This window comes from Colius striatus, chromosome 7, assembly GCF_028858725.1.
Source record: "Colius striatus isolate bColStr4 chromosome 7, bColStr4.1.hap1, whole genome shotgun sequence".
In the NCBI taxonomy this organism is placed as follows: domain Eukaryota; kingdom Metazoa; phylum Chordata; class Aves; order Coliiformes; family Coliidae; genus Colius; species Colius striatus.
In genome coordinates this window covers 39,763,396-39,780,498 of record NC_084765.1, presented here as the reverse complement: position 1 = coordinate 39,780,498, position 17,103 = coordinate 39,763,396, and the positions used below count along the sequence as shown (strand labels likewise).

The window sequence follows — 17,103 nt, the reverse complement described above, 5'->3', positions numbered from 1 at the left end:
GACATTGTTTTTTAATAAAGGAATATTAGTATATTTATATATGCATAATATTAGATGGAGCAGTTTTGTCTTTGCAAAAGCACAGTTTACTTTTGCCTTAAACTCTTAAAGGGTGAATTTACCCATCATGCAAGTCATCATGGGAGAGACTTCATCTGGGATGTGAGTCCTTTGGGCTGTGTAAAAATAGGATTATAAAACATCTGGCTGCACAGTAGGAATATTTCACTCTGAAGTACAAAAATAAAATTACAAAAGACAGAGAAAAACATTTCAGGCAAGAAATTATCCTTTATGTTTCTTGTATCCATCAAGCACTGGCGTCTTAGAGATGGAAGGCAAGGAGACAACAAAAGAAAAAATGAGAGAATTAAAGAGCCACATCATACCATTAATACTTTGGCAATTTCATCAGCCATGAGTAGCAAACCCAAAGGGAGCATATACTGAGACTGAGGAAATGTTTTTAATCTCTTATTTCTATTTTTTACTGATCACAAAGACATCACAAAGATCTGTGGTCTACCTTATTTTCATTAGCACCTCATCTATCCAAGAGTAACTTGTCATGACAGTTGTTGATAGCATAAAATAGTAGCTACTGTCTTGGATATTACTTAAATATTAGTTATAAAGCAATGGAGCTAAGGATTGTGTTAATAATTACAAAAATAATTGCTTAATTTCAATATTAAAACCACTATAAAGTATGAAATATTTTAAAACTTTTAATTAAAGCCTTGAAATACCCATTTGAGTTAAATGAGTGGTATTTTTACATTGTGAATTAAAAGTAGTTATCAGTAGATGTGTTAGATATGCAAAGAGATAGCTAGGTAATATATTTCATAATTAGGACTGTATTTTGTGCCTCCAGAGTTGCACAAAAATCTGGTCAAGAAAGATGAAGTTGCAAATGAGATGTACTTAATATAGCCTAATAATATAACAAAACCATTGAATATGTCATGATTAAAATAAAACCAAAACCCCCCAAATGGGCTCATTCAGTTTAGGAAAACCAAATCCCCGAGTGCTCTTTGTATTTGTCTATCTATAAAGCTGAACTTGACCGCCCAGGCTGAAGATATGTTTGCTTGAGACAGGAGAGCAATGCAGGGATTAGCTCCCCAGAACATGTTTCCCTGCCTGTTGGGATGACATTCACCACCTTTAGCTGATATGTGTATTTAAACTTTACATTCTGAGGGTTCACTTACAGATAGGCCACTGACTATGCTCTTTCCCCAACTTCATTTTCTGACCTCTTCTGTTCTCCATGTAGCAATGACAGTGAAATGCAGTAACTCACACAGAATCATGGCAGCTCTTTTTCTTGTAGAAGTGAGTATTTTCTATGTTATGGTATTGTGAAAGTGCAATCTTAGATGACAGTTTGCTAATACTCTGGAGATGATGATCAATTATTCTGTTTTTAAAGCAAATTCTTCTAGAATCAGGTGCTCTCAGCGTTTGTGTTTATACGGTGCTGGTTGGTTTTATTAACTGTTAGGAGGTTAGAAGCCATCAGCAGGAATTTATGTGGTGGTCTTCAGTGCCTTCGTTTTCAGTAAGTGAGAAGCTGAAGCTGGGGTCTGTCATCTCCCTATGTTGTTTAATGTTCACTGCCTTCAGGTAAGGAGGAATGTGCTTCCCGGTTTTTGTGTTTCAGTTAAACAAGTTGAAGAAGTCCTGTGTTTATCTCTTGTTTGGCCAATGACAACTTTTTGGCTCACAACCAATTCTGTTTGACAAAATAAGACCTGCTACTTCTAAGAACAGGAATCTCTAGTAGCTCGGTGTTCAGCTTTCCTGCACTGTTCCATTTGCTACCTGCCAGCAGCTGCTTGGGCATAATTCAGTCTAATAGGAAGGTTTCAGAGAACTTCAGTTGAACCAGTGTTCTTTGCATAGTGATACTTTAGTAGTACAAAATGAGACTTGAGCAAAATGTCTTGCTCATTTTAGGCAAGCCACCATTGTTCTTAGAATAGGTAGGATCTTTTAAAATTATAAGGAGATTTATGTAATTTCTTCAAAATTGTTTGACACCTTTACAATGTATTAGAGACTTGGGAAGGAAAGACAATAATAATTTGTAATAGATGTAATACCTTCTTAGCAAATTTCATTGCCATATATTTTAATTTGCCATGATGTTTCACCTACACTACTTAGCAAAATCTAAAACTGCTGTTATGATTTTAAATTCTTTTCAATTGAAGTTGAAAAGGTAGATTTTTCTTCAATACTGAAAGACAGCAATTATCTAGAAACGAGGTTCAGACTGAATCTTGCTAATTATTGCAGTCATCAGACTTCATTTTAATGCAAGCAAAAGAGTTCACATATTAGAATGATTATTTTTGGATTTTGATTATACCTTAAAACACTAAATAATAAAAAGAAAAGTTACTCTTTTTTTAAGTGATGAAAAAATATTTTGCTATTTTTTCACTTCTTCTCTCTATATTAATTATTTTCTATATTAAATGCAGTTATCTAACTTGTTCTATCACTAAGGACTTTTCTTCCAGGGAAAACTCTGTGGAATAGGGGAGAACACAGCCATTTCCCAGCTGAGTGCTCATGTACCTGCTAAGCTACTCTTTATGAAGGACATGTGCTGCAGACAGAGATTATTACATGGAACTTTTATGCAAGTGGGAATTTATAGTGCATGAAAAAAAATTAATCCATATTAACTATTTTTGATAGTTTTTAACTATTTATATTACAAAAGCTCACAGTTACCTAACTGGGATTGATGTCCTAATGACCTAGATAACTGTCTAAAACAGTAATAAACTACAATCATTGCTTTTAATCAGATAAAAGATAAATGAGTCATGAAGATAGATGACAAAGATACAGAATGACGTGTTGAGGGATATAGTGGAAGCATATGAAATACCCATAATTGAGATTTGGGATTCCTATAATATAATCTACTTCTGTAGGCGAGCTCCTCTTTCCCTAGATACAGAGAATGTAGTATTAGCTTGTGTTATGTACCCTTTTTTCACAGTGGCCTTCTGAAGACATGAGCCTTGTGAAGGCAAACTGTCTGCATTTGTCTATTTTTCCTACCCTAGTGACTTCTGAACTAATGGTTCTGTTTCAGTGAAATTAAGCAAAGAGGTGGAGAGCTTTAGGATAACTTAGTTATCCATTCTATAGATAGATAAAATAGAGACTCTTGTGACACTGAGTGGAAAGTTGGGGAAGGAGTTTCTACTCATGACTCTGTTTCATAAGATCTATGCCCAAACTTGTGTGAGAGATCAGTCAGCAGTTGTACCTTACTAGGCAGATAAAAGCTGAAGACACAAATCTGCTGACAAACAGATTGCCATAGTTGAAGTGCTCTTAATCTTTAAGCAAATTGAGAGTATATTATGGACCATTTCAGTCAAATCCCTGTGCAGCATCAGAGAGGATGCCTGGGCAAACATATATTTCAGGTGGTACCTGTCCAGCTCTCCCTTACCTTGAAGTAGTGACCAGAGCCCTGGTTGTACTGTTGTAATGTTGCATGTAACGAGAAGAAGTTTTGTCTTTTGGAGACCACGACAACTCCAAAAAAAGAAATGTGTGCAAACACGTTGCATAGAATAAAAAGGAAAAGAGCACATGGACTTCTATTAAAAAATCTCTCAAAAAGTGACTGATTACAAAAACTTTTGAAGCTTTAATCAAAACAGACAGACATAGCCATCTCGAACAGAGACATTGCTTCCTGATACTAGAGAGGAAAAATTCCAGTGATGAGGATATATTAAACAGGTGATCAATACTGTGGTGAAATGGTCCTGAGACAAATTCTGACCAACATGCTGAAGTACATTGGAGTTGAATTTTCCAGGAGAGGATTCATCAAGTAATTTAGATAACTCTAAATTGAGACTGTTCAGTAAAATAGTCAAGAAGACTCTTAATGCCCAACTTGTGTTCCTATATTAATTTTTACCAGTTTCTGTATTAATCTAGTTAAGTGCATATCCCAAAGTACTATTTTACTCACTTATGGAAGTAATATTAATAGGGAAAATGTGTGTGACTAAGCAGGTAATAAAAACATTGACTCCAAAGTAGCTTCTTCAAGATAGCCATTTAAATTATGATTAACAGCTCCACGATTTCTGTATTAAGTATTTGTCAAGAAAGGCTTTAGCATCATATAACTGTGTTCAATTTATTTATTTTTATCCTCTGCTGTTATCTGCAATTAAATTCTAAAGAGAACAGATGTTACTGTTCAAGGGCTGAGTGCTAATCTTGTATTTAAAAGGGCTTTTTTCCTTGGCAGTTGAGTAAGTTCAGCCAGACATAGGATGCTGTAAAATTTCCAGAGCATCTACTCTGTGCCATAGTTTTTGAATAACTCTGCTTTTATGGTTTTTAAACTGAGAAATGACATGATTTACATCAAAGAAATTGTGCAGTTCAGGGATATACAGAATGCTAAAGAGATCTTGCCGCAAAGTTGAATACATGTTGCAGTAAAGATACTGCAAGTTTTCTAAACGTTAGGGAAGGATCTATTTCTATATGAAGCATATATCTCAGGCCCTTGTATTGTTCTTTCTAATCTCTTAATGAAATTTTTTTGTAGTCATACAAGTGCAATGTTTCCAGCCTGACTGCAGTAACCATCACATCATGGGATAAGTGTCTTCCACTGGTCATGTCACAATAAGTTTACAAATATAGTTACTTTAGCCTTCTCTTTTGTCTTCTGTAGAGGTTCTATGCTATTATATCTGTGGCCATCCATAATTATGTAAGCTGCTGTTTCTAGTTCAGCTGAAGTATCTAACAGATATTTTAGAAATGCCTAAAAAGTGGTAAACAAGATTATTTGATCTTTCCTGCAGCTCCTTTACAGTTACAGACTCCCAATATAACATGGACCTGAGCAGAAAATTTTAAGGCAGTTAGGTTTCTGACAAAAAAAGAATCTTCATGACACTTCCCCCTATTTCTAACCAACATAGATCTGCCAATTTTAGAAGAGTTCTGTGGTATTTCTGTCTGTTTTGAGGCTTTGGCTCTGCTGAGAGTTACTCAACAACCATTTCTGAATACTTATGGCAAACTAAACGTTTTGGTTAACTTGGGACATCTCTGAGCAAGCAAGAGCAGGCTATAGGCATCATTTACAGAGGGAGAGGAGACAGTGGTATCATCTTTTATTCTCCGCAGAAGAGAAAGGATGGCCTAGTAGCATAAAGTGAAGACAGTAATTTCTTATAACATCTGGACATAAGCATCTGAATCTGTGACTGTTTAAATGTTTTGCATGGAGACAAGTGCCTTTTAGAAAACAACTTGAGGGTAAAAAGAGAGACCCATTCCACTGTATTATCCTAACATGTGGTCTCAGCTTGTTTCTCAGCTCTGTCTCAAGTCAGGAAAGAAGGGCCTTTAAGACGAGCTTTCTCCATCCATCATTATTGAGCACTTGCCTAAAGAAAACAATGCCTTAAGAAAAAATGTCTGCACTTCTAGTTTTATGAATGGCACATAGGTTGTTATGGGAAGCTAGCAAGGCTAGCTTGATGTCACGCTCTGCCAGACATAGAGTGCAAAGACACATCACCATTCCAAGAAGCGCGTCTCTGTGTCTCTGGACTCATCCATACTGGGATGATCACTGCAAAACTAGAACAGACTGTGGGCTATATTAGTTGCTCTGAGCTTGATTTTCCTCCTGGAACTGAGGACTTTCATGCCTGCTGGTTGTCTGTGGGACATGTGTAAGTTGATGGCATGTTAATAGCTCAGAGCTTTGTAGACCTTCTGCTGTGTTTGGTTAATCCAGCTGCAGGGCAGCATCGTATTTGGAAAGGGTGCATATGTATTCATGTTGAAACTTGACTGATGTCTCTTCTTGTTACAAATATTTATTGTTACTAATGTTGCTAATATTTATTATAGATATTCTTGTTTAATTCCTAAGCATAACTGTAATATGCAAGCATAGAAATGTGAGATGATAAAGCCCTCAGCTGAACATGTTTAGGTTGCAAGCAAACTTTGTTGTTGTTGTGAGGAGGTCAGAGATGCAGTAATCCTGTTGTTTTAGAAGCGACGCCAGATCCCTAGATAATGTCTGCCCACGTGAAATGTGAGATGCATCTGAACAGGATAACAACAAAGTGCAGCAGAGATAAAGAATTGACATGGTTTGAAAGGGATATCCAGTATCATTTTCTAAGAGACTGGATAACATTAGCTTCAAGCTAAACATGAAAGATAGCAATCTTTTTTTTTTTAAAGAAGTGACCATGTACTTAACAGCTGATCAATTTGCTACAATACAAAAAATTAGTACGAGGAAATTATGTTGCCTAATCCATGCTCTTTTTGTTCTTTCTAATTAATTTCAGAGCTTCATTCTACATTACTCTTTCTTTCCAATTTGTTGCTCTTTACTGTGCTGTTACCTTTATTTCAATATCATTAATTCATTTTGATTTTAAGCACAGTTGGTTGCAAACTACTGTCTCTCTGATACAAATTGATTTGTCCTTTAAATAAAAAGGGAGACAGACAGAAATGTCAAACTTGTTTCACAATGGAAATGTTGAACATAAGAGTTGGCTCCGATACTGTGTCCACCCAGTGGTTCTATGAATAAGTGTTTATAGATTGTACTGAGCTTTCTAGCCAACTCCTAGTGTCTCCTGTAATTGCTACTGTAGGAAACAAAAACGTTCATCCGAAAAACCAAACACTTTATTTGAGCTGTGTAAAGCTATTATTCTACTTTTATGTGTAGCTTGCTAAAGGACAGTAAACTCATGTGTTTAAAGAATCCAGAAATAAGAGATTGACTCACCACAGATTTCCTTCCAACTCTAGAGATGGTTGACGATAACACTCTGTTTTACTTCTTTTATAGGACCCTTTCTGGGTTTTGGTATTTTGATGGGGGGTGAGAGGAGTGGTCCATATATTGATCTTGCTGTTTTGTGGGTTTGAGGTAATATTTTTCATCTTAAAAAAACCAACAAAAAACTTCTGGGCTTTAGGGTAAAATTTTGGGTTTAGTCAAAAAAACTTATATTCTCTCTGTGTCTACATGCATTCCTTCAACTGTTTCTCTTGTAGGTTAAAAAAGGAAACGAGATTAGTTCAGAAGTGGAAAAAAATAACCAGAGAAAAATCATACTATATCAACAAAAGTAAGCATTTGCAGAAGGAAAAGTAGCCAGGAACAGATGTAAAAGTCCATCTGATAGGCACTAGAATGTACAAAAGCACACACTTGTGCCCAGCATACAGCATCATGCAAGTGATGCATTTTTTATTTATATTTTTTTTGTCACTCAGATTAAGCAGCTGCATGTGAATTAGTCCATATTGCTTTAGCTGATTGATATTGGAAATTGCCCTTTGAATGGATTAATATGGGACATATGCTAAACCTTTCACTAGCTCCAAGTTATAATCTCTATAAGTAAAACAGTTACTAAATGGTACACAGAGCCTTTAAAAACAGAAAAATATGCTGTAGAAGCTGGCGTTGCTCTACACTGCCACTCTGCTGCTGCTTTTTAAATGAGATGGGTCCTATCTAAACACACAAAATGCTATACAGTAAGAAGAGGGGAAAAAAATAAGGAAAAATTGTATACCACCTGCTGATGTGTGAATTGGATAGCGATGCAGGAAATGACATGTGTTAAATTACTCTGATGATAGAAGAAAGAAAAGTTAGAAAGTAAATGATTTATTTTAAAACACTGAATTAGAACATAGCATGTGTTCAATTTGAAATACAAAAACCGAATTCGATATAATATTGACCACTGACATTTAAAGTTTGAACAAATGCAATAGTTCTAAACTTCAGATGTGAAGTAATACTTGGAGCATACTGCTATAATGTGTGCAAAGAATTAAAGATTATACTTTAAAAAATTTGAATCACAAGACTGAAAGTCTTTTTAGCCTTAAAGTCTATTCATGTAGAAGTATGAAATACAATCAGATTTTTCTAAATCATCATGGACAATGCACTTGTGATTTCATATGTCAAGTGTCAGGTGTAGATTTTACTGCTATATATTTTATACACAGGAAAGGTAGATTTTTAACTTTATCATTTGTGTGTGCTATTCAGAACAAAAACTGGAAGGAGAAGTCCAGAAGCTAATATATTCATTCTCGTAATGTGATTCCCTCTCTTTATATGATCCTTTAATTAAGACATATGGCTGGATATCCAAAATGTCAATATTAATAGTAATATTAATCACGAAACTTGGCAGCTTCTGACATCATGTCACCAAAGGAGGCAATCTCCATCATAGAAAAACCTCTCCTCAAAGTCTCTTTGCTAAGAATTTGTATTGGTGAAATTTTAGGTAGGGAAGTGGCAGGAGGTAATGAGATGATACATGATAAAAGCAGAATTTTACATCAGGACTTTTCTTAGTAAGAGTGTATTTAGTGGCCAGAAAGTCCCAAGTGTTAAGAATGTTTGGCTTAAAGGCTACTGTCTGGAGTCTGAAATGAAAAAAAAATAATAATAATAACCCTGTTACAATGGAAAAAAAATATAGTAATCCACATGAAGAACTCAGAAAAGAAAATAGACAGAAAGGTGAAGCTATTGGGAGAAAAGACGTAGTTGATGTAGCTACAAAAATGGGTAATTTAGGAACAGACCACATCGTAGCTGTAGTTTTGACCTGTTTTTAGACAGGGGTGGCAAGATTACCAACAAACAAGCAAAGTAGACTGACATATACATTTACTATTTATTTTCTGTAGTGGGAAGGATGCAAGATAATGTACTTTGATTACACGAAGAAAGTAAATAGTTTGAAGTCATTTAGTAAGCAAGAAAAATATTAACCATCATTTAGGTATAAAGAGTTTATACAACATCTGTGGATCTGCTGTTTGAATGTTCTGTCCAATTCAGAAGCCCAAGATTTTAGCGATGCTGATAAATCAAGGAAGGTGCTGAAAAGAAAGATGAAGTGATTATAGGGTTTCCTCTCCATGAGAAAGACTCTTCATTCTGTGTAGTTACTTCACCTAGGAGGTAAAATCAGAACAACCATCAGTTGGAAACTGAAACATAATAAATTCAAATGAGAAATCAAACAGAAGGTGAACAGTGGGTCTGATTAACCTTGAACAAACCCGAAGGAGCATGGAGGTTTTCCGGCTTTCAATAGACTGAAGTCAGGATTAGGTGCCTTTTTGGAAGGTCCCACAAGATTTTAAGGTCAGTACTGAGACAACTAAGGAAATTTAGTGAAATGTGGTATACAAGAGATCCATGAGTGCCTCTGACATAAACTGTTCAAATATATTAATCTTGGAGGGGTGAAGGAAGTTGAAACTCTGTATTTGTTTCTGTAAGACAGTGGGCCAAGAGTCAAGAGCTTAGCCATTGAACTGAAAGCCTGGTTATGCATGCTCTGTTGAAAGGAGCAGTGGGGGGAGGCTGACACAGGGGGCTAGGGGATGGCAGCCCACAGGCAGTGCTATGCCAAGCTGGCACTGCATGGACAATAAACAGCTGGCATTTTGAGGTGTGATCTTCAGAAGCCTTTCTGTCAAGAAACTGTCCCTCAGGGTTACTCCTGCTGTCCTTTGACTGCTGTTCTCAGCATGCTGAGAGCGCTGCTCTTCTTCTGCGTAATCAGAGTCGTGGAAAACTTTAAGACAAACATCTGCCAGCACCACATCATTTCCTGTGGTTGTCCTAGCCATGAATTTTTCACATTGCTCTGCCTTCTCTCGTGCACATTACCAATCTCTAATCATGCTTTTTAATTCCCTCTTATTCACTGGAGTGCAGGTTCACTTTAATGGAGAGACCAGCTTGCACTGCTGATCACTGTGTCCCTTTTGTTTTCCTTTTTGTTTTTGAGCTGAATGGAAAGACTAAGTCGAATTGTTACTCCTGCACTGACTAGTTATGCTCAGTATGTGACATTCTTCTACAGTTGCTCTGATTATGCCACGTCCTACTTCATTCCTAAGACTGTGTGCAGAGACAGATTTGCAATAGTCCCTTTTTCCTATGCCTTGTTTTACTCAGACGAGCAGATTTGCCCATCTTTTTAGGTAGTAAGTACTGACATATCTAGAGCAGTAGTAATCGGGGTTTTACTGCTATCAGCAGCTAGTATTATCTAACACTGTTATGCTGTGCACCCAGCAATAAGAAAATGAGCAAACCATAGAAATACAGCTGTGTTCCAAGTAACTCTTGTTTACAATTGCATATAAACACACATGGCTTTTTTATTTAGATATACTGTCTGTCTCTCCAGTATTCTGGTAGTTTCTACAGCAGATCACAGGAACAGCACTTTGAATTTTGTAAGTACAATTTATTTTTCAGTTCTAGGACATGAAATGATCCAAAATGAAGATTATTTTGGACAAATTGATCTTTATATAAGATTTTTTTAAGTCCTTTTAACCCAAAATTAATGTTTTGAGGCATTTGTAGAAAAAGTTAGGAAATAAACAGGAATCTTAATCTGGATTCCAGTTCTTCTGGCAAAGTGGGAAGGAAAGTATTCTCCACCCCATTGAGCTCAATGATTTCATGCTTAACCCACAGAACAGAAAGAAAATATAGTCAAAGAGACTGAAATTCTATTTACACAGATACTGGGAGCAAGTCGGGGATGGGTAGGAGAGGGAATGTTGGGCTTTTGGGTTATTTTTTCCCCTTCTCCTTCAGAGCTTCGGTCTGAGAAGATGGATTGGCATTGAGAGAATGGTATACTGAGGAATGCTTAGCACTCTTAGCATGAGAAAGTATAAAGGCTGCTTAATAAACAGAAAGAAATGGGAAATACATAAAAGAGCAAAACAATTGAGAAGCAGGTATACCAAAATAGTAATGGTAACAGTGCTGTCCCAGAGACATGGAAAAGCAAATTGTAGTTTTGATATTACCACAAAATTATTGAGATATTGGCTGTAGAAACAGTGGTGGGTTTGGTGAGGTTTTTGAGGTTTGTTTGTGGGGGTATTTTTATGAGTAATACAGAAAATAGGAAAAGTTTCTAAATCATTCAGAAATTAATGTTAATCCATCCACTTGTATGGATGATTCAAAAAAGGTATTTTACATGGAGGCTTTTATTGAAAAGATGATGATGATGTTCCTTCTGACAAAGTGTCCATACTCCTTTTGTTAGTGGGAGAACACGTAGGGTCCTGTATCACAATACTCAGCTCAGGAGGGGGTGTGTGCATCTTAATTTTTTTTAGTACTGTAATGATTTAGTCTGAGACAGCAATTTACATTTAGCAATTCTGATTTAATTTACAGCTCAGCTAGAATATAATTATTTTCTGATTATACTTCAGATTTCGTGATAAAAGATTGGTTTTGACATTTATGGGAGGAGGAAAGGCTCATAACTTTTTATAGTCAAAACTTGTTTCTAGAAACCTGTTTTTTTCTGCTACTGCAGAGTAGAAGATAAAATTTTCTGAGATTTTTTATCCTAAAGTCAGAATTTGTTCCAAACAGAAGATAGATAGGGGTTAATGGATTTCTTTACTGTAAATTTTAAATCCTAGTGCATGCACAACAGAGTTCTGTTAATTTGTACTGACGACTGAAAGATTTGCAAATTAGCTAGTAAATATGATTAGAAAAAACACAAAAATATGCATCATAAAGGTTAAGGTATTCATTGACAGACACTACATAGGATTTGGATATTTATTATAAAGCTATTGTATTAACAGACATAGAAAATAAAGACTTGCAAGACATCAGTTCAGCACCTTGTTTCTACTTCAAGCAGTTGTTATATTCCTGTACCTCTACTACTGCATATGTTGTGTGGTTTTTCTCTTGAATACTTACCAGCAGTATCCCTGAGGGACATATTCAGCCTTACAGACTTTCTGCATTGTACAAGGAATGTGGAAGACCAAGAATGCCTCCTGTGTGTTGGCAGCTCTCACCTGTCTCCTTGTTCAGGCCTTTTACTGCCTTTCTCAGAAAACTCAGTTGGTCTACCTTGCAGCTTCTCTTTCTTAATCACCATTTAGTTCATATATTTAGTATATTAAGTTCTTCTTTTTAACCTTTGTAAATCTAATTAGGGCTGTGATAGTATTATTAAGGCCACAAGCCTTGTCCTTTCAAAATGGATGTACCAGTTCTAAGAAGATGCTGCATGTATCTCTGGTTCTTGGAAGAAACGTATCCTAGGTGACTGAATGGCACGTTTATCTGCTAGGCAGGAGACATCAAGCAAAATACTTGAACTCCCCTACTGGTTTCTCAGGAGTCAAAGGTATAAGCCTGGGATTGCTGTCTGATGAAAAGCCTGCAACTTTGGCATACAGTGCAATAATATGGCTGAGAAATCTTTGTCAGACAAGGTAAAGAGCAGATGGGTTTTCTGAGACAGACTCTTCTGGTGTTCTTCTTCCAGGGCATGATTCCTCACTTCACGCTGATCCTACCTCTGTGTCTCCATCCCAAATCATTGTTGAGTACTGGTGCATGCTGAAGTGCTAGGAACTGTCACTGAATCTCCTGAAGCAGTAACTGCTGCTGGCACAAATTCTTACAGGCTTAAGTAATCACTGCCATCATATTCCACATTAACCTGCAGAAATCATAGAACCATAGAATGGTAGGGATTGGATGGGACCTTTAGAGATCGTATAGTCCAATCCTGCAGAAGCAGGTTCACCTAGATCAGGTCGCATAGGAACATGTCCAGGTGGGTCTTGAAGACCTCCAAGGAAGGAGCCTCCACAACCCCTCTGGGCAGCCTGTGCCAGGGCTCCCTCACCTCAACAGTGAAATAGTTTTTTCTTATATTTAAGTGGATTATTTTGTGTTCCAGCTTCATCCAATCACCCCTTGTCCTGTTGTTAGCTACAATAGAAAAAAGGGATGTCCCAACCTCCTGACACCCACCCTTTAGATATTTGTAAATGTTAATAAGTCTCCTCCAGACTAAACAGCCCCAGTTCCCGCAGCCTTTCCTTGTATGAAAGATGTTCCAGTCCCCTGATCATCTTGGTGGCCCTGTGCTGGAATCTCTCCAGAAGTTCCCTGTTCCTCTTGTTCTGGGGAGCCCAGAACTGGACACAGGACTCCAGATGAGGCCTCACCAGGGCAGAGTAGAGGGGGAGAAGAACCTCCCTTGACCTGTTGCCCACACTCTTCTTGATGCAATCCAGGATGCCATTGGCCTTCTTGGCCAGATAAATCCCCACACTGGCTGATGTGTTTGCTGCTCAAGCACTTGATTTCCTGCTGCTATTCTGGCTTACCCTTGTCTCTGATGACAGGGTTACAAGTTGGGGAATAGCAGGTTCAAATATTGACCCAGGAACTGATGACGCTTCCCTGAGCTTGTGCACTCCCTCTATCTGCCTACTCTGCCACAGCTGGCTTGAGGATGCCCATATGCACCAGGAGCAGCAGGTTACCTGATGCACTTTCAAGTGAATTGTTTTTGACAGCATTCACTGACAAGTTTGAGCAGGATGATTCTTTTATAACGGTAAATATCTGAGTTACTCGATGTGCACATATCCTGTGGTTTCAGTCACTGTGGAAATCATAATGATGTCGTGGTGTTGGGTGAGGGTGGTGAGGTGCTGGGGGCAGCTCTGTGGGGAGAGGCTGGGACTGCCCATTCCAGACACAGCCAGTTCCAGCCAATCCCACAACAGTCCCACCATCAGCCACAGCCAAGCCCCTCAGAACTGGCACTGTCTCTGTGGAAATTTCAGAGCAGGCAGAGGCTTGCGTGAGTGGTGAGATGTGAGGGGAAAAATGTCTGAGGAACAGCCCTGCCACTACTCAGGTGAGAGAAAATGCAGGTGGAGGAAAGGTGGTTTAGTCTTTCTTTCTTACCATCCAAGTCCATTTTAATTAGCAATAAATTAAACTTCACCAAATTCAGTCTGTTCTGTTGATATAGGCCTCTAAATATTCAGACTTTTCATCAAGATATGTCCATGTTTTCTGCTGACCATACTAAGAGTGTCTGGGTTTTGTGACTTCATTCAATGCAAGAGGAAAATGAGTGCAGCTAGAAAATCCTTATGCTGCTGAACTGATCTGGGGTAAGGGACCACAAAGGGAATGATTCCCACAAAGGGAACTGCCGCCTGGCTAGCATTGCTGCTGTTTGTGTAGAGGAATGGGTCTGTCATGTTACTTGCAGTCCTTGAGGGAAATTGCTGTGTTTGGATCTAGGTCTGCTCTGTAAGAGATCAAACCACAGAGTGTCTGGGAACAGCACTGTCAGACAAGCCTTGAACAACAGAGCTAGCTTTTGTCTGGCATACTTGAAATGGAGTGAGGGAACAAAAGCTGTTGCATCTGAACAGCCACATTTATGTGCACTAGCAACATATCTTCTCTGTGAATTAATGCTGAGAGAAGCTTGCAAAATGCACTAATGGTTTCCTCTAGCATTTTTCCCCTCCTTGGTCCAACTGATTTTATTGGTCATTCTTCAGAGCAACACCCAGTTGCAGAAGTTAAGAGACAAATTTAGTCACAAGGATGAAATTCACCCTTGTGCAACACCCAAGTGGAATTTGAGGCATATCTTCCCAGAGATGAACTTAGGCCTGGATGGCAAACTCCTTTGACTTTTCAGACCATGTAGTTGTCATAGGGAAGCAAAGTAGTTGGGAACTAAGGGGTGGAGATAGCATGGCTATTATATAATAAAGTAGTTGATAATGTTGCTGTGTATGTGAGAGAGAATTTCCCAATGAATCAATAACATAATCCCATACTTAATAAATATTTTTAAGAGTATTAAAATGTTGTTCGTCACTTACAGGCTTCGAATAGCTCCCTAGGAATAGGACAGCTAGTTAGATGAGCAGATCTTCCTTGGGCCCCAATTTCACATCAGTATTAGAGCTGCTGTGTTGCAGATACCACATATCCCATTTGAACTATATAAGGGAGGAATGCCTAATCCACATGTACTTCCTGTTGATTTGCATGAAAAAAAATGTAAATATTAGAGATAAAACTTGTAGAAATAGTTAACTTTACCAATCATGCAAGGATCTCAAATTTCTGAATTTATGTATTTTGATAGATAAACTTGATTAACATTTTCAATGTAGGACTTTGAATCATATAAACAAGCTGATTTATTAAGTACATATTTACATATTTTAGTGAAATGAATGTCAGTGGGCAAAAAATATTGTATATTTATCACCTCCATTTGAATATATTACTCTTCTAAAATAATCTTCACTTTCAAAAAGGAAGTGGAGTAGTAAGAGGCATGGTGTTAGAAGTTCGTAGATTCTAGAGAACCTTTCATTTCAGTAATGCAAGCCTTTTCCTCTTCTGCTATTTAAAATGGTGGAATTAGATTATGAATGTCCCTCAAAGGATACTTAAACTAATCAGGAAGTATCCGAAAGAGCTTCTCTCCTCCCAAAAGGACTTGATGGCGTTGTCCCATCTGCCATGTATTATTTGCAATAGCAGAAAAGCTTCTACGACTACTTAAGAAGAAAGGATAATGGAATCATATACATTAATGGTCAAAGCCTGAGTAAGAGCTGATGCTCCCTAAAACAAGTTCTGAATATGTCCTATGGGAAACATTTCTTGCATGGATTATTTTTTCTTTTTTTAAATATATGAGGAAAATGTACCAGGCTGTACTGTTTCCAACATTAAGGGGCTCACATGCACTTGTCAGGTAGTGAAGGCCAAATCCTGAGACCTGTAGCATCCACAGTCTACAGCTTGTACGAGTTTCATTAAAGGCAGAAGGTTTCATTCCCTGCTAGATCACCAGATCTGATCTCCTTGTATATTATAAATCACTGCATTCCACTTGGTTACAGAAACATGAGTTTTAGTATGTTCCTTAACTGAAACAAATTACTAAATCATCTCTTTTTTTGTCTAAACTTAATATATGGAGCTTTTGGAATATTGGAGGCCTGAGAACTCTCTGGTCCTCAAAAGATTTATCTGTTTCTCTTTTGTACTTCTTGATGAGTTTTCCTCTTCAAGAGGAAAAATATCTAATTCTTTAAGTATACATTCTTTCTGAAAGCCATACTCCCACAGTATAGACTTAGCAAAACTGATTATCATTTATGTTGACCAAATATAAATAGCTTTTACTGGCAAATAGGATATCTAAGCCAAGAATACTTATAGCGGATGTTTCAGGATGTTTGCTCAGTTCTGTTATTTGAAAAACATTTTTAGAGACAAGAGAACATCATGGTTGCAATATTAAGCACTCAAAAGGTAGTACATGCTAAAACAAAGGTTACCTTATCCTTATCCTACTCCTTTTCCTCACCTCATGTACAATTAAACCCTGCTGCTTCCCTTGGCACTAACTGTCAGCAGTACCTTAGCCGTTGATCTGGCACCCAGTTCTACCCAGACCCCTTACAGTGTTCCCAAGGACTTTCAAGATACCCTCAGTGTATTTATCTTTATATTATTTAGTTTTCAGAAACTTTAATGTATCTCCAATGGCATTATACAAATAAGATGTTTCAAAGGGTTTTCATGGAGCCAAACTTGCATTTTCTTAGTAACAACACAAGGTACATCCTTAAACACAACTTAGGTCAGATGTTCCCCACACCAAAGCTCTTAATAACTGATTGGAAATGTATTTATATTGTGACATATTGAAGCAAAGTATTTTCAAAAAACTTCAGCTCTGAGTATGAGCCTAGCATGGAAAATTTCTCCTGCTTTCCCTCTAATACAAGGAGGAATGAGTCAAAGATGCAGATCGCTTGACTTTCCCAAACTGAGAATTGTCTGTGTATTTGCAGATATAGAACTATAGGCAAAACCAAGAATTTTAACACCTGTGAAGCTTAGGATTTTCCAAGTGAACTGAAAGCTAAATGAGGTTTTTCAGACTTGAGCTTTGGGTGTAGACACCAAAGTCCTTTACACATTCTGTTATAAGTGCCCTGAAAAAGTAATCTCAGAAATTCACAGAATCAGCCCTGTAATGAAATTTGAGCTAGTAAAGTATGGATGATTCAAGGGTTTTACAAACCACTTGGCTTCCCACAGCTCCTTAGTCATTCACTGTAATTTCATAG

The 17,103-nt window shown here is 37.4% G+C and overlaps 1 protein-coding gene across 8 annotated transcripts in view; it reads left to right on the top strand.

The window, feature by feature from the left end:
• SEMA6D (semaphorin 6D) overlaps positions 1-17,103 on the top strand; it is a 224,917-nt gene that overhangs the window by 59,474 nt on the left and 148,340 nt on the right. The window lies entirely within an intron of this gene.